Here is a 24,592-nt window from a genome sequence, read left to right as displayed (position 1 = left end):
GGTTGACTGTATTCTTTAAGATGAATTGATGCCAGCTATACTTATGAGTCAATTTGATACCAATATATACTACAATTTAAGACATTGGTAGAAGTAAGGCTATTGCCAATGACGTTATTTTTATTTCAAAAAAATATCAAACAGGTTTACAAAAATTGTGACTTATTTTAAAATATTTATTTGAAAATTTATATTTTTAAATTAAATTGCTTTGAAATTTACTTGTGTTATCCATAGAGTGGTTATGAAATTTGTAAGGAAGTTTAGTTTTTAGTATACTAAAGAGTCAAATTTAAACTAAAATCATCATCATCTTCTTTCAATATTTTCATTGTATAACTGCATAAACTTGTTTGGAGATAATATTAAAACTAGTTTTGAGGTCCTAAAAGAATGAGATGCAAGACGCGTAACTCTTTTATCCCACAACCTCAAACACAGAGTATGCTTTGCATATAAACATCATCAAAATTTTTAATTTCTATAGATCAGATGCGATCAGATCCGTTGTCCACATTACAGCAAATGAAGTGGTTGCAGGATGGGCTTCTCTGAGCTCTACACTATGATAATATTTTTCATTTCCTCTGGAAATGTCATACAGGATAATTCACCCACGTCCTCTGTCTTTTGCAATTGTAAACAAACAAAATACTAAAAAGCCTAAAGGTATATAAACTTGATCAATGCCTTGAGCTACTTAATGTTCGAGGTAGGAGCAGGAGCCATGTCTTTTGATTTAGTTCAAGGCTTTTTCACCTTGCAAACTACCCCTTTCTCAAATGTCTTCTTACTTGAACTGTGCGTTTAGTCTATTGTTTTGTAATGCCTGATCCATTTGTTTCATGTAATTTAATATATGTATACACTTTATATTCTGATCTAGATTTTAAGTTACTGCTACTGAAAGATCTTTTCTTATACGTTTCTATGCTTTGCAGGGTCTAATAATATAAAAACAATTAGTAAAATAATTTAGATTCTTTTTTTTAATTTTTATTTTTTTCGGATGTACATCATATTTCAAATTCTGTATACATTACATCATGTTCACCACCCAAACACTAATTATAGTGCATCCCCTCACATGTGACCCTAATCACCCCTTTTGCCCTCCCCCCTCCCCCTTCCCCAATGGTAACCACCAGTCCAATCTCCAATGCTATGTGTTTTTTTTTTTTTTGGTCGTTTTTATCTTCTACTTATGAGTGAGATCATATGGTATCTGATTTTCTCCCTCTGACTTATGTCACTCAGCATAATACCCTCAAGGTCCATCCATGTTGTCACAAATGGCCGGATTTCATCATTTCTTATGGCTGAGTAGTAGTCCATCATGTATAAATACCACATCTTCTTTATCCATTCGTCCCTTGATGGGCACCTAGGTTGCTTCCGAGTCTTGGCTATTGTGTATAATGCCGCAATGAACATAGGGGTGCAAGTATCTTTATGCCTTTGTGTTTTCAAGTTCTTTGGATAAATACCCACAGTGGAATAGCTGGATCATATGGTAGATCTATCCTTAATTTTCTGAGGATACTCCAAACTGCTTTCCATAGTGGCTGCACCAGTTTGCACTGCCACCAGCAGTGAGCAAGGGTTCCCTTCTCTCCACACCCTCTCCAACATTTGTTGTTTCCTGTCTTGTTAATTATGGCCATTCTGACCAGAGTGAGGTGATACCTCATTGTAGTTTTGATTTGCATTTCCCTGATAGCTAATGATGTTGAGCATCTTTTCATATGCCTGTTGGCCATCTGTATATCTTCTTTGGAGAAATCTCTGTTCAGATCTTTTGCCCATTTTCTAATTGGATTGTTTGTTTTTTTGTTGTTGAGCTGTATTAGTTCTTTGTATATTTTGGATATTCACCCCTTATCTGATAGATTCTTAAATTTAGCATCTCTCAATGACCTTTTCTTCTTACTTAATAATATGTACAGTTACTCCAGTCAAGTCTCTTCTTGTTCCATGGCAGTAAGGACTTCACTGAATCACCCCTTGCTACAGTCTTGTGTGGTGGTTGTTGTAACAATGTTGAGTAGGTAGGCCACGTGTTTTTCCTTTTCCACTTTACCTATAATCCATGGCATGGGTCTATACAACCTCATTTTCTTTAGATTTAACTGTAATAGAACCCTGAGAAATTAGACAACTGAATTTGGCATGCTTGAAAGTACAGTGGATTTAATCTTATTCTACATTACCTTTGGCTTAAGGAAAGTGGAGAAGGTAATATTATCCCTGAATTTCTATATTGGATTTTTTTTTGTTTAAGACCAATAAGCATCATTCTCCATCTGATATAAGGTCAAGTGAGGTACTGTTTTTCAGATCTCCACATATATAATTCCCTTCTTAAAAGATTAAATGTAAGAAAAGAATCCAGTAGTTCCAATTTTTATGTTAGGATTTAATAAAAATAAAATTGTTTCAGTGTGACTATAAAGGTGAGCACCTTGCCTAAGTTCACAAAACTAGCGAATGACAGACAGGGATGTCACAATGCTGCCCTCCATCATTTTCTTCTTTAAAACCAGGGAGCTGGGCTTTTAAAAGAAAGAGATAGTTTAAAACAAAACCAAACCATGTCCTTATCATATGGGGCTCAACTTTGCCTTGAAATGACTTGTCAGGAGCACATTTATTTATGTATTTAGTGAAGTTAAATACTCCTGGGTATTAATGTGACTTCTTTTCCTATGATTATCTCCACTGAAGAAACTAGTTCTGAGTAGTTTATTCAATCTTTGACATATGATTTTTGTAAAATTGTAGAGAAAGAGAAGTTGATAAAAGAATTAATTCTCCTTATTTTAGGTTTTGTGATAAAGCTGAGATCAAAATTTAGATATTGCCTGGGGGTTTGTTTTATTATTGTTAAAATTACACACAAACAGTTTTATCTGATGAACAACAGTATTTTTTAGACCGTTTCCATATGGTAGCCACTTGAGCCATTTGAAATGTGGCTGGTCTGACTTGAGATGTGCTTTAAGTGTAAAATGCACAGTGGGTTTTGAAGACTTAGCTTAAAAAAATGCAAAGATCAATTAATTTTTATTTTGATTTCATGTTAAAATTGTAACATGTGTGATATATTGGATTAACTAAAATATATCATTAAAATTAATTTCCAGTGTTTCTTTTCACTTTTGTAATGTGGCTGATATAAAATATAAAATTACGTTTTTTTCTCATATTATATTCTATTGGACAGCACTGTTATAGAGCAATGATCATGGTATGCGATAAGCATAGATAACATTTTTAGATATCTTATCAATGAAACATTGCATGTAATATCTTCATAGAATTTTATACATTTGTGTTCAACTTTTGGTTCAACAGTAGTTATGTGAATTCCGTGATCTGCCTGGGTTTTAAGTGTTAAGTGTAAGCAGTAACTCCTACTTAATATCTTCATAAAATTGATTAGAGAGACCATCAGTCTTAATTTTCTGCCAGTGAGAAATGATTACGAGGCTAGATACATTTCAATAATAATAAAGAATTATTAGTTTTAAAAATTCTATAGAATATAATTAGTACATAATATTTAAGACCTCACTTTAAAAAAAAATTAGCGTTATTTTTGTAAGTACCTGGTCTTTAAGATTTAGTTTACTTTTTTGTTTGTGTATTTGGTTTTCTCTGTTAATTCAACTAAAAATGAGAGCCAGTCCATTTATGAAGATTCCGTTTTAGGCATTCCGTACTAGACACTTCAGAAATCTTACCTCATTTGCTCTTCAAAACAATCCTGTGATACAGATATGATCATATGCCAAGTCTCCTCTGACAAAGGGTTTTCACTGTTAGTTCAACTGGGAAATCCATTGGTGAGTGGCTGAGTCACTATGAGATCCACAGCTTTGAGACCCCAGAGCCTAGCCTTTATCTAAAATGTGACCAAGTATCCTACCAAATGTGTTTAAACAATTAAGCAAACAGCAGAGAACAATGAGGAAAATTAACTCTTAAAGTATCATTTCTATAGATTAGATTAAATCAGTAAAATGATCTCTCCCTTAGTCTTAGTTAACGGTATAGTATTAGCATCTCTATACAAGTGAGAGATCATAGTGCCATCTTTGAATCATTCATCTTTCTTAGCCTCACATGTAATTATATCTAAGTTCCATTTTTCATGGATTTGTTTTCTCTTATACCTCTCCCAGCTCCAAAGTCCCGGCATCCATGATCCCTTACGTACTATGACACTAGCCTCGAACATAGCTCTTTCTTCCGATATTCCCCAACTGCTGTGATTCATATTTCCACCAGTCTTTTTTTTTTTTTTGATTATGAACTCCTCCTTAATAAGCAAACATTGTTTATAATTGTCTCCAAGTTCCAGTTCCATCCATTTCAGTTATGTGAATCTTTCCCTTCTCAGCTCCTTTTTTGTCCTGTGCCTCACATAGGTCCCGTTAAATCAGACTATCTGGGAGGCAGGGTAACTTAGTTGTTACAATATAAGCTTTTAAATTGGTTTTGGATTTTGAAGGCTGACTCCACCACTTAATTTTCTCCGTGACTTTTGTAAAATTATGTCTGTAAAATCAAAATGATGACATTAACTATCACATAATGATATTATGAGATGAAAAGGCTTAATGTATATAAAATGCTTTGTTACAAATTAATATGTGTTAGGTCTTAACTTTTGGGTTGAATTGTGTTCCCCCAAAAATGTATATTGAAGTTCTAACCCTCAGCACCTCAGAATGTGACCTTATTTGGAAATAGAGTGGTTATGGATGTAATTATGTAAGATGAGATCATACTGGGGTAGGGTGGATTTCTAATCAAATATGATTGGCATCCTTATAAGAAGATGACCATGTAAAAATAAGAGACACAGGGATAATGTCATGTAAAATTGATGTAGAGATTGCAGCGATGCATCTACAATCCAAGCAATGCCAAAGATTGCCAGCTCTTACCAGTAGCTAGGAGACAGGCATGGATCAGTTTCTCTCTGGGAGCCCTCGGGAAGAAACAACAGTGCCAACATCTTGATTTTAGACTTCTAGACTCCAGAAACTGAGAGAATCAATTTCTGTTGTTTGAAGCCACTCAGTTTGTGGCACTTTGTATGGCAGCCCTAGGAAACTGGTGCATGTTATTATTTCAATTTTTATTGCTTGTATCCTCTTATCTTTATTCTTTTGCTCTCACTTTACTAGTTACTCTTTTCAGAGATTAATTCTTATTTATGGCTTCAACTCAGTTCTCTAACATATTTCTGTATCTCTACCATTTACTCCCTACTCTTAGCTATTAATTCATATATACCTTTATTATAGTCCTTATCATAATATGATTTTGTTTATTTATGTATATTTCCCTTCACTGGAATATAAACTCCAAGTATTCAGAAAACTAGGATTTACCTGCTTTTGATTCTTTATTTGTTCAGTATCTTTCCCAGTAATCTTGCAGATAGAAGAATCTCATAAAATGTTTTTGAATTAGAATTCCTTTTTGGTTTTTGTTTTTAGTAACTATGACCATGGCTGAGTATTGCTTCTGAAACTTCTTTGTAATGCTAATTCTAAAATTTATAGAAATATTGAAAACTTCTAAGAAAATATGTTGGACAAATATGCTAAGTGAATTTATTTCTCTATAATGATTTATAAGCCTGGAAGCTAGATCCATTGCGTCATTAAACTTTTAACATTAAATGATTTTTTTCTGTCAGAATATTTGTTTGCCAATTAGAAAATGTCAAACTCCTAAAGATTTCTTTTTTAAAGGAATACATTATTTAAAAGTTAGATTTTTCAAGTTCAGACTTTTCTATATCAGATTTAAGAATTCTTAAATTATTAGTAGAGACTTTAAAAAGTATTTAATATTGGAGTGTTACTGTTGTAATTTACCTTTATATCTTATTCTTTTTTTTTTGAGGAAGATTAGCCCTGAGCTAACTACTGCCAATCCTCCTCTTTTTGCTGAGGAAGACTGGCCCTGAGCTAACATCCGTGCTCATCTTCCTCTACTTTATACGTGGGACACCTACCACAGCATGGCTTTTGCCAAGCAGTGCCATGTCCGCACCCAGGATCCGAACTGGTGAATCCTGGGCCGGCAAACCCTGGGCTGCCAAAGCGGAACATGCGAACTTAACCACTGCACCACTGGGCCGGCCCCTGTATCTTACTCTTATACTCAATAATAAAATAAAAACTCAAAGCTTTTTAATATTTCTTATTTAACTAAAGGCAGGATACGTAGCATATTCCATATCTATCACTCATTTTACTAAAGCTTGTTAGATAGGTATATCCTCATTTTATGATAATAAATGCTATCCTTATAATTTCAGCAATAAGATAGCTCAGGCAGGCCTGAATCTTGGGTGGCAAGGAAAAAAATGAGCTTTGCTGCACTGAACTTTACAGTAAACACCCAGAAATGTGCTGAGGTTAAGACAAGTTACTTACGCCAAAAGAGTTGGGATTATTATCAATAGTTGACAGAATTTGTGAGGGTTTGAAGGCCAGGGAAGCTTCTCCTTTTGGCCAGAAAGCTTCTTTGTGGTTCATAGACTCCAGTTTCAGGCCTTAACCTGTGCTCTTAGCTTTGTTCTGTTAATAATCTCACCATCAGACTTGTGGCAATCGTACATTTTATAATTTACGGTACTTTGCCATAGAAACCGACTTTCTCACACCTTATCTCATATAGTGGTTGGTGTGGAATTTGATTTTTATTTGAAAACTAACACAAAAAAATTTATAGGAGTTTATTCATTATAAAGTGTTCGTACCCTGAGTATAGGTTGCAAGTAGAAATGTTATAATTTAATGGTTTATATAGCACCTGCAGGTCATTCTCTATACTTGGTCAAAGTTTTCACTGGGAGAGGCACTGACAAAAAAAAAAAAAAAAAAACTGAAAATGAGACCTGGAGTGTTCTATTTCTCCTGACAAAATTTAGCATCCGCTGGTATTGTGGTAAAAATATTAAGGAAAAATTCATGGTCTGCTTACAAAGTTGGATAGCATTTTTATTTGGCTGTAGAACTCACTTCTCAGGATTTATGAAGGCTCTTACCTGTTCATTCTCTTCAGCTAACATTTCTCCTACTTTTTATATTAACTAAACCTAACACTCTCTTGAGGAGGCCTCTTCTTTGCCTCTCTTCCAGATGGGGTTTGTTCGTTCTTTCATACTTCCGGTACATCGCTATTCAGAAGTATGGTAAGTGCCCTCTTAAGTTCCTCAGCAGCTTTCATGCTGTTATTCCTTGACCTACTTTTTAAAAACCCTTGCCCGTTTAAGGCACATACTGTTGGGATTAAATGCCTTTTACCTCTATGCCCAATAGTACTTACTATTTTATTGAAAATGTTACCCCATGGGTTGCAGTATTAATACTAAACGTGTCAACCCATCCAACAATCTGACTTCTTAGTTTCTTGACTTTCTCACCTGTAACTACTTATCTCCCATAACTCCTTCTAGTTACCCACACCCTAGCATTTAGCAGTGCAACTGCAGAACTAATGAACTAACAAGTTTGGACGTCCCTCTTTCCACAAAACTTCTTTCTTAACAATTTTCTCCCCTAATTTTTTTTCCTACTCCAGGTTGGATCTTCAACTCCATCTTATGCCTCTGATTTCATCTAGCTCTCTCCACTTTGCTATGCTAGATTTTTCTAACATAAGGGTTAGAAAACCATGTAGGGTAACCAACCATCACAGTTTACTTGGGACTGAGAGGTCTCTGTGGACACAGGACTTTCAGTACTAAAACCAGGACAATCCCAGCAAAACCAGGGCAGTTGCTCATGTTACTCAATTATTGTAACCCCTATATTAACTATCCTTGTTCTGGTTCTACTAGCCTGGTAAAACTACAGCCTAATCCACTGGAGAAAATCTCTCAGCTGGTTAGGCTAACACCACTATAAACTCCTAGATTGTCCATAACACTACCTAAGAATCCAATATTATTTACGTCAACAACACTTTCCTGCTTTGCTATAGTAAAGAGTTAACTTTCTTTGTCATTGTCCTTATGCTTTAAGTCTCTTAACAACCCACACTGCCGTCCCCTGGCTTCCTTGAAAAAGCAGAAACTAACAAACTCAAAACTTACTGCCAACAGGCCTAAAGTGCCACCTCTACCACCTTCATCACCTTTTAGTTAGAACTGAAGAAGCATTGCTTCTTATCTTATCACTAATCCCTTCAGTTGTAGTCTGAGTTAGTTTATCCTGCCCTTCTCAACAATACCTCCAATTGGCCACCAAATCTGGTTTATTCTTGCCCTAGAATAGTCCTGAAACCATTCCAATTTTATGTACCTCCAGTGCCAACACCCGTATCTTAACGTGACCATTATGGTAGCTTTATAACCAGTCATCTGTCCCCAATATGCCTACTTTCCAATTGATTTATGACGGTAAACTCAAGTGATCTTCAAAAAATCTAAACTGATCATATCCTTCTTCTTGAATCAAAATGATTCAAAGACTTTTCATCATGCTTAACATAAAACTTCAAAACATTAACATGGCCTGTAAGTTCTACATCATCTGGCCTAAGACTTGTTGTCTGGTTTGGTTTCTTCCTGTTTTGTTCTATGCTTTATATATAACAAACTCTTCTTCTATTTCCTGGAGCAAGCATGCTGATATTTTGCCTAGAGATTTTCCATACATTGTTTCCATTTCAGCAGTCCCTCTGCAGCACCTTAACTGTTACTCATTCTTCAGATTATACCTTATATTTCACCTTTTAGAAATCGTTTCTTGAAGTCAAACTGGTTAGGAATTTCTGTGATTTGCTTTCATGGCACCATGTACTTCCCCATCAAAGTACCTGTCACAGGTTTAATGTCTATTTTCTCTACTTGACTATGAATTGCCCAAGGAGTCTTTCCTTTTTACAAGATACATCCAAGGAAACAAACTCAATGCTTGGGACATAGTGAATGAGCAGTATACATTTGTAATTAAAGTAAATAAATAATTGAACTTAATTTTTCTATCATTCTATTTCAGTTTCTGTGTAGACTATATCTTGCTCACCACCCAAAGACTAATTACCACACGTCATTGTACACATCACTCACCTGGTACCCTATCCCCCCCATCACCCTCCTCCCTCCCCACTTCCCCTCTGGTAACCAGCAATCTAATCGCTATATCTATGTGTGTCTTTGTTTTTGTTGTTGTTGTGTGGATTTTTTTTAGCTTTCTTTTTTCAATAATTGTTTTCAATAAATTTTATTTTATCATTTTATTGAGGTCATGTTGGCTTATAAAATTGTGTAAATTTCAGCTGTACATCACTGTTATTTCAATTTCTATATACACTGCATTGTGTTCACCACCCATAGTTTAATTTTTATCCATCACCATATATATATGCCCTCTTACCATTTTTGCCGTCCCTCTACCTCCTTCCCCTCTGGTAACCACTAATTTCTTCTCTTTGCCTGTGTGTTTGCTCATCTTACACATATAAGTGATATCTCAAGATGTTTGTCTTTCTCTGTCTGGCTCATTTTTCTTAGCATAATACCCTCCAGGTCCATCCACATAGTCACAAATGACACAATTTTGTCTTTTTCATGGCTGAGTAGTATTCCATTGTATATATATGCCACATATTCTTTATCCATTCATCTGTTGATGGGCACTTGGGTTGCTTTCACATCTTGGCTATTATGAATAATGCTGCAGTGAACATAAGAATGCATACATCTCTTTGAATTGTTGATTTCATGTTCTTTCTATAAATACCCAGTAGTGGGATTGCTGGATCATATGGTATTTATACTTTTTAATTTTTTGAGGAATCTCCATACTGTTTTCCATAGTGGCTATACCAGTTTGCATTCCCACTAGCAGTGTATGAGGTAACTGAACTAATTTTAAAAATTCTCTTTTTAATATCTAGTTGTATTTATCACAAGAAATATATTATCAGATAGTTTGTGAACATTGAAAGTGGCTTGCAACCATGGGGGAAAAAAGTCAAAGACATTTATTTTTCTTAAACAGCAAACCCACTAACAAAGGAATATATGTGGTCTCGTAAGAAAACATCTGTATGTATGAGAAGTTAAAGAGAACATGTCTTTAGAATCATTGGCTTGCCACCACATGGTAGTTCAAGGAATTATTAAAGTAAAGGGAATACAACCACCATGTAAAAAGAAGTCATTGTATGATAGAGATAGTCAACAATCATTTGACATGTCTCAGATGTTGTGGTTATACTACCCTGCTCTTAAATTTCTGTTGCAGAAAGAGTAAGCTATTTCAGAACATAAGATCCTTCCTTTACTTTTGATGCTCAAAAGACTACTGACAGGTCTAATAAAGCACATGTGGAGGAGGAAGGAGTGATTTGGGTTTTGCAAGCAGGTGAGGTTACAATGTTGGGTTATAATTCAGAGGAGGTAGGGATTTTCCCTCTTCCATTGCTCTTATGTTTCACTTCCTGTTGGATCTAAACTAATTCAAAATTTTAAATGAGAATTACTATTTACATTTATCAACTGAAAGCATTTTGACTGAACTCTCTTAACTGGTTTTACTTTTCACTGTTCATTCCAAGATACTCCACACTTTCTTTCCTTGACTTCCATTTTGGACATAGCTTTTGGTTAGTAGGAATGGTATCATTATTTAGTCTTTGTATCTAAGAGAACATCTTTTTGTTTCCCTCCTTTAAGAACGTGTCCATATTGGAATGTTCCTATAGTATTACTGATTCTTTTAGAACAGATTTAAGATTTTTATTTTAAAAATAAGCATGGATAAAAAAGAAGGAATGGGATAGGTGGAAGTATTATAAAGAAAGTCAGCAAATTTCATATATACATATATGTACACATTTATTACATATGTTATTATATACTATCCATTTTATAGATAGATAAGGAATATAATGTGTCCTCTGTTTTAAACTTTTTATTTATTCAAGCATCTTAATTAAAACATTTTATCTTGTGAACGTTGTCTATAAAATGTATAAATATTTGAACTTAGCTGCAGAAAATCACCATAGGAATCTGAAAGGAAGTCAATACTCACACATGCACCTCATATGCCATACACACAAACACACACACACACACACACACCCCATGTGCCATGACATTTTAATTCCAGAAAATCTGAAGTGAGTGTGGGAATACAACTTTTTGAGTTACGAATTTGGCAATGAAAATTTTCAATTGAGTGTAGGAACACATCTTTTTGAGTTATGAATTTGGCAATCAAAGTTTTCAAATGGTGTTTGGGGCAGCAACATGAAACAGGAAAGCAGTTTCATAGTTTAGAAAGATTGCTGCCTTGGATAGTTATAATTCTGTCATTTGCTAGCTTTGTGATATTGAGCAAAGTACTTTATCCTGTGCTGCTTTACGTTTCCCATCCATAAAGTGAGGGCTAACCACAAGTGCTCGATGAACCTTAGTTACTAGTTTGTTACAAAGATCAAATTAATATGAAGTGGTATATGGTAGTATCATGAATTATAAGCAGTTTAGGTCTGTTATTACAACTCCTATGGAGCATCCTCCCCTCCTACAGATGTGATGAAGGTATGGCACGTCCTGGCAGGCTTCTGGCAATAAGTGGTGAAAGAGCTTAACTTGGTTTATTGTTACATTGTAGGGCAGCCTTTGGGATCCTACATTTATAGTGAACATAGCTCCACTCCACAGCCCATGGGGAATATAACCTGCATTTGGTTTCTGGTGTTGTGCTGCCTAAGCAGAAAAAACTGAAGTTCAAGTTGTTAGAGTTAGGAAATGCTCTCATGGCCAAAGTAACTTCTAGAATAATTTAATTCTTTGAATTTTGCTTTCATTTGGATTTGGGCCAGGATACTTTATCGTCTCTTCAATCCATTTTTAGTGGTTTTCAACGGAAGAGGTAACCCTAATACCTATTCAAGTCTATTCTATTGACCATGAACAAAGCAACCTCCCAGCCATATTCCTAAAAATGGAAGGCTCTGTGTATGTTTTTACTTTATACTCCAAAAGTAACAAAAATGCTTTGAAGTTTCTACATGACTTCCTATTTTTTAGTAAATAATATCTATATCAGATTAAGTTAAAGGCCAGATAATACTTCCTATATCAAGTAATGTGTGTTTTGTCTGGAATGAAGACCAGGAGATATACAGGTGAAGGAGGAGGGAGTGACAGAGGCAATAGTAACTTTGAAGTCAAAGGCATGTTTCAGCAAACTGTTGTGTAGAAATTAGAAATAATTCCTTAAATTATCTAATCATACATGGGTCTTCTTTTTTTAAATTAAGTATTAGAATGACACTAAAGTATTTTCGTATGTTCAATAAATATTTTAATTGCTCCAGAGACTATTTTAGGAATTCAGAATATGTGATGAATAAGATTCCTGCTCTCAGAAACTTTACATTCTATTGGGAAGAGATAATAAACAAGAAAACAACTATGTAACCATTATTTTCACATAGTAAAAAAAAATGCTTTGAAGAGAATTAATCAGGGCATTTTAATAGAAAATGACTAGAGGAAGAGTCTAGTTTAGATTGGGTGAATATGTAATTTGTGAGCTAAGTGGCAAAAAGCAGCCAATGAAGTAAATCTCTTAAATCAAGTGGAACACCCTGAAGCTGACTTTTGTACTGGAGGATTAGACAGAGAGCCCAAAAACTGCACTGCAGGGAGCTGGGGGAGAGAGTACCAGTTGAGAGGTATTCAAGGACCACTTCGTTTAGTCCTTCGTAGACTGTCTTAAGAAATTTGGCTTTGATTCCACTTGTCATGGATTGCTTCAAGCAGACAAGTATCCAGATCTGACATGATAAAAAAACAAAATCACCGTCACGCTTGTGGAAAATGGATTGTAGGGGAGAATGTTTGGAAGCACCGAGAGTAGTCTGTGGACTGCTTCTGGCCAGAAACGATGAGGGCTTTAAAGGAAGCAGTATCGATGGCCGTCTTCTCAATAGAAGAAAGACAAGGTTTGCAAAGACATTGAATAAATAGAATCCATAGGAACTGTGTACAAATGATGCATGAAGGAGTCCATAGGATTCACTGATTTTTGGTTTGGATGATTGAGTGAAATGCAGCACCTTTCGCTGTGATAGAGAAGGCTTGAGGAGGAGGTTTGCATTTATTTGAGAAGGTAGAGAAATAGAGATGATGGAATCATTTTTGGAACTGAATTTGAGTTACCTATTGGATGTCTAAGACGTTCTTTTGTCATTTGGATACAGAGAAGCAACCTGCCTTGATAGAAAAACATGTATTTGTAATCAGACTAAGATTTCAGTCGTGGCTTTGCAGTTTACAAGCTGTCAAAACGTAAACAACTGAAATTATTTGATTCTCAACATTCTTTCCCATTAAAGAGCATTGTTTATACTAAAATATTGTATTGATTTGAGAATTGTGGATTATGTGATGCTTTACGCTTATTTGGCATTTGGAAGCTGTTTTATCATGGTCATTATCATATGTGGGTCATATCATATAGTGGGAGAAAAATTTTAGATATAATTTAGGGAGATATTTGCATATAGTGTTTTTTTAAATTTATGGACTTGAATGAAATAGAATGTTAGAACTAAGGGAAAATTATATGATGGAAGAGAAGGCAGACATCCACGGGGGAAAGTGAGTGATGGTGGTGAAGTTGATGCTGAAAAGGATAGAGATCCCATGGAGGAGTTGTGAAGCTGGACAGAGGGGAAACTAGAGGAGGGACTCTGAGGAGGAAACTGTAGTTGGTTGTTGCAGAGAAGGTTAAAAAAGGAATTGGAGAGTGCCCATAGTATATAATCATTGTCACAGTCATTATTGGCCTTGTCAAGAGATGCTTCACAGGTGGCAGAAACCTTGGAATAGGAGGGACACCTTTCCATTCAGAGAGTTGTAAAAATATAATAAAATGAGCACATTTAGTTGAACTTGTTATTTGTAGAGACAAAGGTGAAATAAATATTTTCTTAGGTAGGACAAGAAAATCACGCACTTGGAGTGAAAGTGGAAGGGTTTGGGGAGGGCATTGGATGAAAGAGATGGCAACTAGATTAAGTACTGAGGGGAGCAACTTCTCCAAAATCACATGCTAACAAGAGCTGTAAAAACCTTCCAAAGATTATTGGAAAATATTTGCTTACATTTAAAAAAAATGTGTCTGGCACTGTATTCTTAAGTCATTATCGGTAAGAATATGACATTGGGATACATTAAAATTACAATATTAAAATTAAATGTAACTCAGTATCTTCTGTAGACACTAAATTGTGGTTCACACATTTTTATGAAAAATGATCTACTCAAAAAGAAAGACTGTTTTTATTCATTTCTGATCCAGAAGACATGCTGTTTTATTAATTAGCGTACAAGGAATTGTTAGGTTAGATGATTGTGTTCAATTAAGTATAATGAATATAATTAATGTAGTTGCTGTTTTAGGTTCTTGAGTTAATAGTGCCATTAAATGCTGCTGTTTTTGTTGTAGTACTGATTATTGTTATAATAGACTACCAAACTTTGAAATGATAGGAAAACTCAAAGTTTGACTACTCTTTTATAGCAAGTGTGTATGTGTATGTGTGTGTTTATATAGATATTTTTGGTTGTCATTTAAGTTGCAGATCATAACTTAAACACACTATACAAGGACAGCTTTTTGAGTCATTATGTTAACCACTTTGAAACATTTCTTTTTTGTCTATTTAGACTAGTTTTCAAATTGAAATATGGGTATCAAATTATACTTGGAAGATGAGTGTGTATGCCTTCTAATTATCTGAAATGAGAAAACTTATTCCTTTAGTTTCTATATGTATTTGTTAAGCATGTTCAACGGGACAAATATTTTAAATAAAGTGATTTTTCCTTATTAAGTGCTTTAATAATTTACTTTTATATAAAAACAATTTCCACAATATTGGCCATCAATAAAAATGCACAATAAAATTCTAATAATAATTGTAATTTATATTCCCCTCTACTTGTTCTAAAGGCAATAGTAATGAATATTTAAATACCGATAAATGAAAATCCTTCTTATAGCTTTAAGCAGTGCTGTAAAAAGCACATGATCTATGTTTCTTGGATTATGTATAGTGTAAAGAGCATAATTAAATAAAATTTTTTTAAAATAAGTTAGATTCTATTATTGATTCTAAGCAATAGCTGTATTATGTTTCATTGGAGAATTGCAAAGGAAGTTTTCTAAAAATTATTTTTATGTATTTTAGTTTCTGTCATTTTAGTCACGTAAGCCTGCAGGCTACTTGGCTTCTGTTATATGAGTTAATTGAAATTCCCTACTTATAAATGTTTTGAAAGAATGATACCCCATATATATTTAGTTAGTTAGTTTTAAAAGTCATTTTACGCTATTTTTCTAGTAGCAAATATTTATAGTTTTTTCCTGCAATACTGCATTTTTCTTGATGTTTGAAGTTTGTAAGTGCTATCTTAACACTCAGTTTCATGATTTATTTTCTGAAAAATGGAGATGATTCTTCTCTGTGTTGGGTGTTGAGAATGAGTCTGGAATCATAGTTTATCAACCACATATACCTTTCTCTGTTGGAAAGAAGATGTAGTTTCTGTTGGTTTCCTTTCAGCAAAAATAGAATCAGCCTAAACAGCATTGGGGTATCTTAATTTGAAAGATTTTGAGTGCAGTATTTTGAAAAGACACTATATTTAGAATCATTTGAGCTCAGTGATATTTTAGGCCCAGTTCTGCCATCTTTCCCCCTGAAAAACACTTAACTTCTCTTGTTCTCAGTGTCCTTTCACATACAATAAATGGACTAGACCAAAGTTGTGGTTTTCGGACTATGCCCTCTTAATCCCTTCAGGCAGGGCCACTGCACATGGTTGTGGACTGCATAAATACAGAGGTGCCCTTGGCAACCTAATCTGCTCACAGGACCTGTAACTCAGACAGGAGTGGGGGACAGATCCAAGCAGGAAGTTTCAGAACCCTGAGCTGCAGGTTCAATCACAAAAGGTTTACTTTTAAGTGTTATGTTAGATTGAAATGACTGATTCCCTGAATTTACTCACTTGTAAAATCCATCTAGACCTTTTTCTGCACGTGTGTGAAAAGAATTAAAATTATTGATTTTTTTATTGTTTAATACTATATTCAGGTTTTGCTTTTTTCTTGAGTCAGTTTTTGTCTAGTTATATTTTATCAGATATTTTTTCTGCTTAAAATTTCTTTAACAAGATTTTTAATATTTTTCCCATCTTTTTAATATCTGCAGCTATATTTATATTTTAATTTATAATATGGCATATTTTTGTGTTCTCTTTAGGTTCTTCATTGATATTGTCAGAGATTTTTCAAATTTATTAGGTTTTTAATGTGATTCAACTTTTTGTCTTGTTGAACATTTTCACTTCAATTGAGCCTTCTATCACTATGTAACAAACTTCTTTATTTTTGACTGTTATAAATATAACGAGATCAGCTTCAATTTGAATCATATTGACCTTCATATCTTTTTGTCTCTCCTCACATCTCTCCATACATATATGTGTATACATGTATCTATCTATTTATATATGTAGAAAAAGAAGTACATGCATAGATATATATGCACACATATGGACACACACATATATACACACGTATACATATACATATGGGTATTTATTGAGATGTAATTTATATACAGTGACATAAACATATCTTAAGTGTACAGCTTGGTAATTACATATGAAGTTTTACGTTTGTGTAGTATGTAACAACGAACCAAATAAAAACATGGCAAACTTATTTTATTGTAGAATTTTATTACACATATCAGCAATTTGATCTTTTTAAATTCTGCTTGGTATTCCTTTGTATGAATATAGCCCGATAGATTTTCCTTTTTTCCATGGCATGGACATCTGTGTTGTTCCTAGATTTTTGCTATGATGAATAAAGCTTCTATAAATTTTGCTGTACAGGTACTTTTGTGGTTATAGGTCCTCCTTTCTCTAGAAGTAGAATAGCTGGATCATAGGGTATATGTATTTTTAACTTTGGGTGAAACTTCTCAAAAGTTTCAATTGTGTGTTCAACAACTTTAAGGTATGTTTTATATACAATAAACTTCATGTTTACAGTGTATAATTTGATAAGTTTTGACATGTGTGTACATCCATGAAACCATATTCACAATCAAGAGAATAGACATATCCATCACTGTTCCCCCCAAAAAATTTATTCTCTTACCCCTTTGTAATTTCATCTCGACTCCTTTACTCCACCCAACCACATCCCATTATACAAGTTTCTATTTTTCTGAATTTTATATAAATGTAGTAATACAGTACACATTTTTTTTTTTTTTTTGAGGAAGATCAGCCCTGACCTAACTACTGCCAATCCTCCTCTTTTTGCTGAGGAAGACTGGCCCTGAGCTAACATCTATGCCCATCTTCCTCTACTTTATATGTGGGACACCTACCACAGCATGGCTTTTTGCCAAGCAGTGCCATGTCTGCACCAGGGATCCGAACCGGCGAACCCTGGGCCTCCAAGAAACCAAACGTGAAAACTTAACTGCGGCGCCACCGAGCCGGCTCCCACATTTTTGTTTTTAAATTGTTTTTTTTCGCTCTGGATAATTATTTTGAGATTCATCCATGTCACTACATGTGTCCATAGTTCACTCCTTTTTAACTGGGCAAGATTCCATTATGTGGATGTACAATTTGTTTATCTATTTCACTGTTGATGGGCTTTTGGGCTGTTTCCAGTTTTGGTTATTACAAAAAAAAATCTGTTATGTTTATTCATGTGCAAGTCTTTGTGTGGATTTATGCTTTAATTTCTCTTGGGTAAATAAATAATAGTGGGATGACTGGATTATATGGTAGGGTCTATAACTTTTTAAGAAACTGAAAAATTTTTTTCCAATGCAAACGTACCATTTTAAATTCCTAGCAAGAGTATGAGAGTTCCAGTTGTTCCACATTCTTGACAACACTTGGTATGATCAAACTTTTTAATTTTAGACATTCTAATAGGTGTATAATAATATCTCGTTATGATTTTAATTTGTATTTCCCTATTGACTAATGCCAATATTGTTTAGTATTTTATACCTTCCAGCAGTATATGAAAATTTCATTTGGGGTTGTAAGTAGTTTTGATTTTCCTTTTTGGGTGAGTATCTAGTTGTTTTTGACTGTGTTTTAATTTGTATTTCCCTGAGGAGTAATGATGTTTAAAATTTTTCATATGCCTCTAGTCTATTTGAATATTCTACTTTAGGAGTGTATTTTCAAATCTTTTACTATTTTTTCGTTGGGTCATTTGCTGTTTCTTATTAATTTGTACAATTTATACATTCTGAATATGAAATCTTTGGCAGATATTTGAATTGCAGGTATTTTCCTCCAGTCTGTGGCTTACCTTTTTATTTTCTCAGTAGTGTCCTTAATAAGGGGATTTTTAATAATTTCAATAAAGTCGAATTTGTCATTTTTTTCTGGTTATAATTTGCATGCCCTGTTTAAGAAACCTTTGCCTAATTTAAGATGATGAATATATTCTCCAGTGTTTCTTCTAGAAGCTTTATAGTTCAGCTTTGTATTTAGGTGTATTATTTATCTTGAATTAATTTTAGAATCTTGTAAGGAAGGGGTCAAGTGTAATGTATTTCATTCGGAATTTTCAGTTGCTGTGGCATCATTCATTGAAAGTATATTCTTTCCCCCTTTGAATTGTTTTGATGCCTTTATCCAGTGGCCATAGAAGTGAGAGTTAATTTCTGTGCCCTCTGTTCTGCTTCATTGATCTACTTGTCTATATTCCTATAAATACTACATGGTCTTAATTAATGTAGCAATATAGTAATTTTTTAAAGTCTCATTTAAATTTATGTTCATTTAAATTTAAATGTATAAATGTTCATTTAAATTTAAATGTATAACAGATCTAGAACTATTCAAATTGTCTTTTTTCTTTTTGTGTCAGTTTCATTAATTCATCTTTTTCCAGATATTGCTTATTTTATTTAACTTGCCAAATATACTGGTATAGTTAGGCTTATATCCTTTTAATTTTTTATAGGATTTGCAATGATGTTACTAACTGGTAAATTCTTTTATGCTATTTTATTTTCTTGATCCATCTTACTAGAGAGTTATATTTTTAAGGTTCTTTTAAAAAAATGAACTTTTGATTTATAGATTTGATCTATTTTATATCTGTTTTCCATTTCCTTGATTTCTTCCCTTATATTTATAGCTTAGTTTCTTCTCATATTTGTGAGATGAATTTGCTCTTTTGAGCTGCGTTTCTTGAGATAGGAGTTCATATAATTGATTTTAAGTCTTACCTCTTTTGTAATATGTCATTCAAAGTGGTACAGTCTCTTCAAAGCACTGCTTTAGATGCTTGCCATCAACCTGATTGGTTGTATCATTCAAGTCATTGATATTCAGGTCAAAGGTTTTGAAATTTATTGAGAACTGCTTAATGAACCAGTATAGTTTCTATTTTGGTGAATGTTTCATGTGCCCTTGAAGAGAGTTTGTTTTCTGAAGTTGCTGGAAATAGTATACAAATTAGCTCAAGTTTATTAATAGCCTTGTTCAAATCTTCTATATTCTCACTATTTTTTTCCCTACTAGACTCTATCAGTTATTGAATAAGGACTGTTCAAATCTTCAAATATTTTATTGTGAATTAGTAGAGAAACCAAATACCCAAACAAAAGCCAGTTTGGAGCCCAGATCAGCTCTTCCCAGGGAGCCCCAGCAAATGATCGAGTGTGATGGATGGTGGTACTAGGGTCTGACCTTTCCGTCTCTAGTGAGCAGTCTTTGCTCCAGAGATTCCATTGGGCTGCCCAAGAATTTGCCAGCTCTGTTTCAGGATCTAAGTCTTCCCCTACCCAATGCTGCTTCCTTCTTCTTTTATGTTTCATAAGCATTACCCCCTAATAAATGTCTTCCTAGTACCTAACAAAGGACCACAGACTGGGTGGCTTAAACAACAGAAATTTATTTTCTTGTAGTTATGGAGGCCAGAAGTCCATGATCAAGCTACTGGCATATTGAGTTTCTGGTGAGATATAATCCTATGAAATCGGTGTCCCATCCTTATGACCTCATTTAACCTTAATTAGTTCCTTAGAGGCCTTCATCTGCAAATACAGCACACTGAGCTTTGGGGATCCCACATAAGAATTTGAAGGGTACATGAACATTCAGTCCCTAACACTTGCATTTCTAATTCGGATTAATGTTACTTCCTAGAAGGTCCAGTTGCCATTCTGAAGAGTCTTGAAGCCCATATCGAGCCTGATCTGATCTGCTTGTACAGAATGAAGAAGTACTGACCTCTTTGAGGAAAGGCCACTGATATCTGCAAACTGAGAAATGCTCTTCTTCTGATGAATATGGTTGGTTTAGACATCTTTGTATGCATAGTTCACACTGATACCTTCATGTATATGTATATATATAAACACATATATTTGTATGTATTTAAAGGAGCTGATTAAAAAAGGAGGTATGTTTTTAAACTGCATGCATTTGACTCAGACTAATCTAGTTCATTTCCATTTCTATGTATAGTGGCTGCTAATATATTTAGATTACTTTTTATGATTTTATATTTTGTTTCTCTTTGTCCCAATTTATTTTGTTTTATCTTATTCTTTCCCAGCTGTCTTTAGATCTGATTAAAGTTTTCCTCCCCTTCATTAAATTTTCCTTCTCCTAGTTTAAATGTATATTTTCTGCTTCTCTTCTTCCAGGTTAAGTTAGTCATTAATATTTTCAGCATGCATATTTAATTTAATCTAAAGTGAGTTAAATTTTTCATGTGCCATGCAAAAAACAAAATCAAGAAATTTAGAATACTACCTTCCCAACTTACATTGTACTATTTTCTTGTAATTTAGCTCTATTATCCCTGACTTAAGGAGTTTAAAATTATTGTACTTATTCTAATTATATTTAGGCATGCTCTATGTTTGTTTATATGAAAAACTTTCATTGCCCTCATTTTTGAATGAACGCTTGGTGCAGTTGTTTCTATGGTTTAAGGTGGTTTCCTCTCAACACATTTTTATTTCATTTTCTTTTAACTTCCATTACTGTTCTTGAGAAGTCAATTATCATTTAATTTTCTTTCCAATTACAGAAAACCTTCTTTCTCTGTGGCTGCTTATCACTTTTCTCTTTACCTTCTCTGTGTAACTGTGGTTTAACATTTAAATGACTAGGCATGGATTTATTTTTATTTATTCTGCTTAAGATTCTTTGGACTTTCTGAATCTGAAGATTGGTGAATTTTATTAACTGACTCTACTCGCTTCTTTCTAAAATCTGTTCCTAGAAACTCTGTGACATAGACCTTGGGTTTTCTAATTCTTTTCATTATATTTCATTCGTTATGTATTTTCCGTATATTTGTTTCTTTGTCCTTCATTCCATATACTTTCTTTGTGTCCAGTTTCAATTTTATTAATCTTCTTCTCTGCTCTATCTAATTTGCTGTTTAAGACCACTGTTACTTAAAAATTTGTGTATGTGTATTTTTGTGCATTGTTTCTAAAATTTCCATTTGACTAACTGTCAAGGCTTCCTGATCACTTATAACAGTTTAGGGCTCCTAATTTATACTTTATTTTTCTTATTTTGCTCCCTTAAACATAGAAACATGATTGTTCTGCATTGTTTTAAAATCTGTTGTAGTTTGGAAGTACTTGTGAGGTTGGTTCTGTTGTTAGATGTTTCAGATGACTCTTACTCAAAGAAGCTTTTTCCTCATGTGTTTTGTAATTTTTGATTTTGAATTTGTCATTGTTATAATTCTATCTGTGGTAATTCTTTTTTTTTTTTTTTTTGAGGAAGATTACCCCTGAGCTAACATCTGCTGCCAATCCTCTTCTTTCTTGCTGAGGAAGACTGGCCCTGAGCTAACATCCATGCCCATCTTCCTCTGCTTTATATGTGGGATGCCTACCACAGCATGGCTTACCAAGCAGTGCCATGTCTGCACCTGGGATCTGAACCAGCGAACCCTGGGCCCTCAAAGCAGAATGTGCACACTTAACTGCTGCACCACCAGGCCAGCCCCTGTGGTAATTCTTGAGGATGAATTGCATGGTTGTTCTTCCAGAAGAAATTGTTCTTGATCTTCTCAGGTCCCGGGAGCACAGCAAGCCCAGTTCCTCTTCAATTAAATTACAAATCTTGAGTTGGCACTGTTAAGTTCAAACTCTAATCTGTTACTAAGCCATTGTTATAGTGCCCATTATATCTCAAAATGGATTTATCTATCTATCTAGCTAGCTAGCTATTTACTTAAGTCACCAAATAACAGCAGGTCTAGAATTCTCTTTGTGGTTTGCTTTTTTTTAGTGCAGTTTTATTTATTTTTTACCTTTTCCAACATGTTTATTTAATCCAAAGATTAGCTTTGTGTTTGGTATTCTTCAATCTACTTCTCTACTTTTCACAAACTCCTAATTTTTATATGAAAGAGATCTAGTGCTTTGGTTCTGTCTATTCCCTGAGGGCATCTGGCAACTTCATTGCTTAATAAATTCCAGAAACCACATTCCATTATGTTCCTTGGCCTCTGTTAATTTTCTTCAGACTTATATATCTGAAAGCATATTAAATTATTTTATCCAGCATTTTATATTTTATATAATCAGTTTTTCACATCAGATATCATCTGAATAAATAGTGTTGATGCTATAAAAATTTTAATACCACTGGAATATATAATTTTAATGTCTCTTCTAATTCTCTGCAATTTATGATGCTTTCAGTTTTTGTAACTAGTCATTAATATATAATTAATTGCTTATGGTATAAAATAAACACTTTAAGAATTCATGTATACATAAATAGCAAAACAAAGACCAATTCCTTACAGTGGCCTAAATTATTAATGTGTGGATTCATTCACTCTAAATGTTTGCTTCCTAATCTTTACCCTCCCTACCCATAAAAACAATTATGGGTTTTTCCTACTCTGGAAGAATGCCTTATAATTTTGGTCCCATGTTACAAAATAATTCTCAAATAGAGCAATGACTCCTTAATTTGGTTTCTGAACTATAAACATGAAAAAGATTATAGTATATTGATCTTGATAGTAATATTCATTGTTTACTTGATTAATGTGCAAATTTAGATATTTTTCTGAAAAACATTACAACATGATATATATAAAATTTAAAGGCATCATGTGAACCTTAATGAAAAGAACACCAAAAAGGCACTGAGTTAATTTAGGAGATATCAATTCTTGATCCTTATATTAAATTCTATTAAATTGTGCACAGTATCAACTATATCTTATGATGGCTTTGTAATATTATATTTTATATACTGTTCAAACAATGTCAATATTCATATATGAAGAAATTGTCTGTATAGCAAATCAGAATAGTGGATATGATGCTAAGATCTCCATCAGTTTTTTTTTACATTTCATTTTCTCTTCTTTCTCTTTGTCCCTACTCCTTCCTTCTGCTTCCATCTCTCTCTGTCTCTGTTGTTTTGTTCTCTGTTGCTTTGATCCTAGTATCCTCACTTGTTACCTAATGTCTCGCCCACTTCAAACTCTTTTTTCTGAGCTACAAAGATTCACTTTTCACCAGTACAAATAATTTCCGAATGGAGGTCAGCAGCACTTCAAGGTGACATCAAATTTTTCATCATTTAGTGTTACAAGTCTACTCAGATCTCCAGAAAAATCACGTACTTCCAACCCCAGTTTTGAAATTTCTTCTGTCTTGAATTAGAAATGCATCTTCCAAACAATTTTATTCTTTATTTCCTCTATCCAAACCCTATCCCCATAGAGATGGTGTATATATCATTATTGGTGCTATGGTGTGAACGTTTGTGTACACCCGGAATTCATATGTTGAAAACCCATTGCCCAAAGTGATGATATTAGGAGGTGGGGCATTTGGGAAGTGATTAGGTCACAAGAACAAAGCCTCCATGATTAGTATTAGTGCTCTTATAAAAGAGACCCCACAGAGACTCTAGTCCTTTCCATGATGTGAGGACGCAGCAAAAAAACATAATCTATGAACATGAAAGCAGGCTCTCATGAGACACTGAATCTACCAGCATTTTGATCTTGGACATCCAGACTTCAGAACTGTGAGAAATTAATTTTTGTTGTTTATAAACCACCCAATCTGTGGTATTTTGTTATAGCAGCTCCAACAGATTAAGATAGTTGGATACAATTGTTGAATGATTTCCCTAAATTCTATTCTTTATCTTTCTCATTGCAGATACAAATAATTTGCCCATGCTAATACAAAACAGGAAACCAATCATTTACTTTAAACTAATATTTGAATATCACTTTATAACTTACAAAACAATTTCATATATATTATTTTAACTTTGTATGGGAAATAGTAGAATTATTTGCATTTTATGGATGGAGAAACGAACACTCAAAAAGGTTAAATGATTTACTTAAGAAAATGTAACAGGAGGACTATAATTAGTTTTCGGGTGGTGAACATGATGTAATCTACACAGAATTCAAAATGTGATGTACATCCGAAAATAAATAAATAAATTTTTTTT

The 24,592-nt window shown here is 33.8% G+C and overlaps 1 long non-coding RNA gene across 3 annotated transcripts in view; it reads left to right on the top strand.

Moving 5' to 3' along the window:
- Nucleotides 1-24,592, top strand: part of LOC123284538 (uncharacterized) — a 99,549-nt gene extending 74,957 nt beyond the window's left edge. The window contains exons 6-7 of one of the 3 annotated variants that reach the window (XR_011501920.1): nt 20,273-20,415; nt 21,875-24,592. This is a non-coding gene — a long non-coding RNA (uncharacterized lncRNA). Of the gene's footprint in view, nt 1-20,269; nt 20,416-21,874 lie in introns of all 3 variants that reach the window. The other 2 variants (XR_011501919.1, XR_011501921.1) reach the window with 2 other exon arrangements.

The sequence above is a fragment of the Equus asinus genome, chromosome 3 (assembly GCF_041296235.1).
Source record: "Equus asinus isolate D_3611 breed Donkey chromosome 3, EquAss-T2T_v2, whole genome shotgun sequence".
NCBI classification, from domain to species: Eukaryota; Metazoa; Chordata; class Mammalia; order Perissodactyla; family Equidae; genus Equus; species Equus asinus.
Note: the sequence above shows the minus strand (reverse complement) of the source record. Positions and strands in the feature narration are given on the sequence as shown.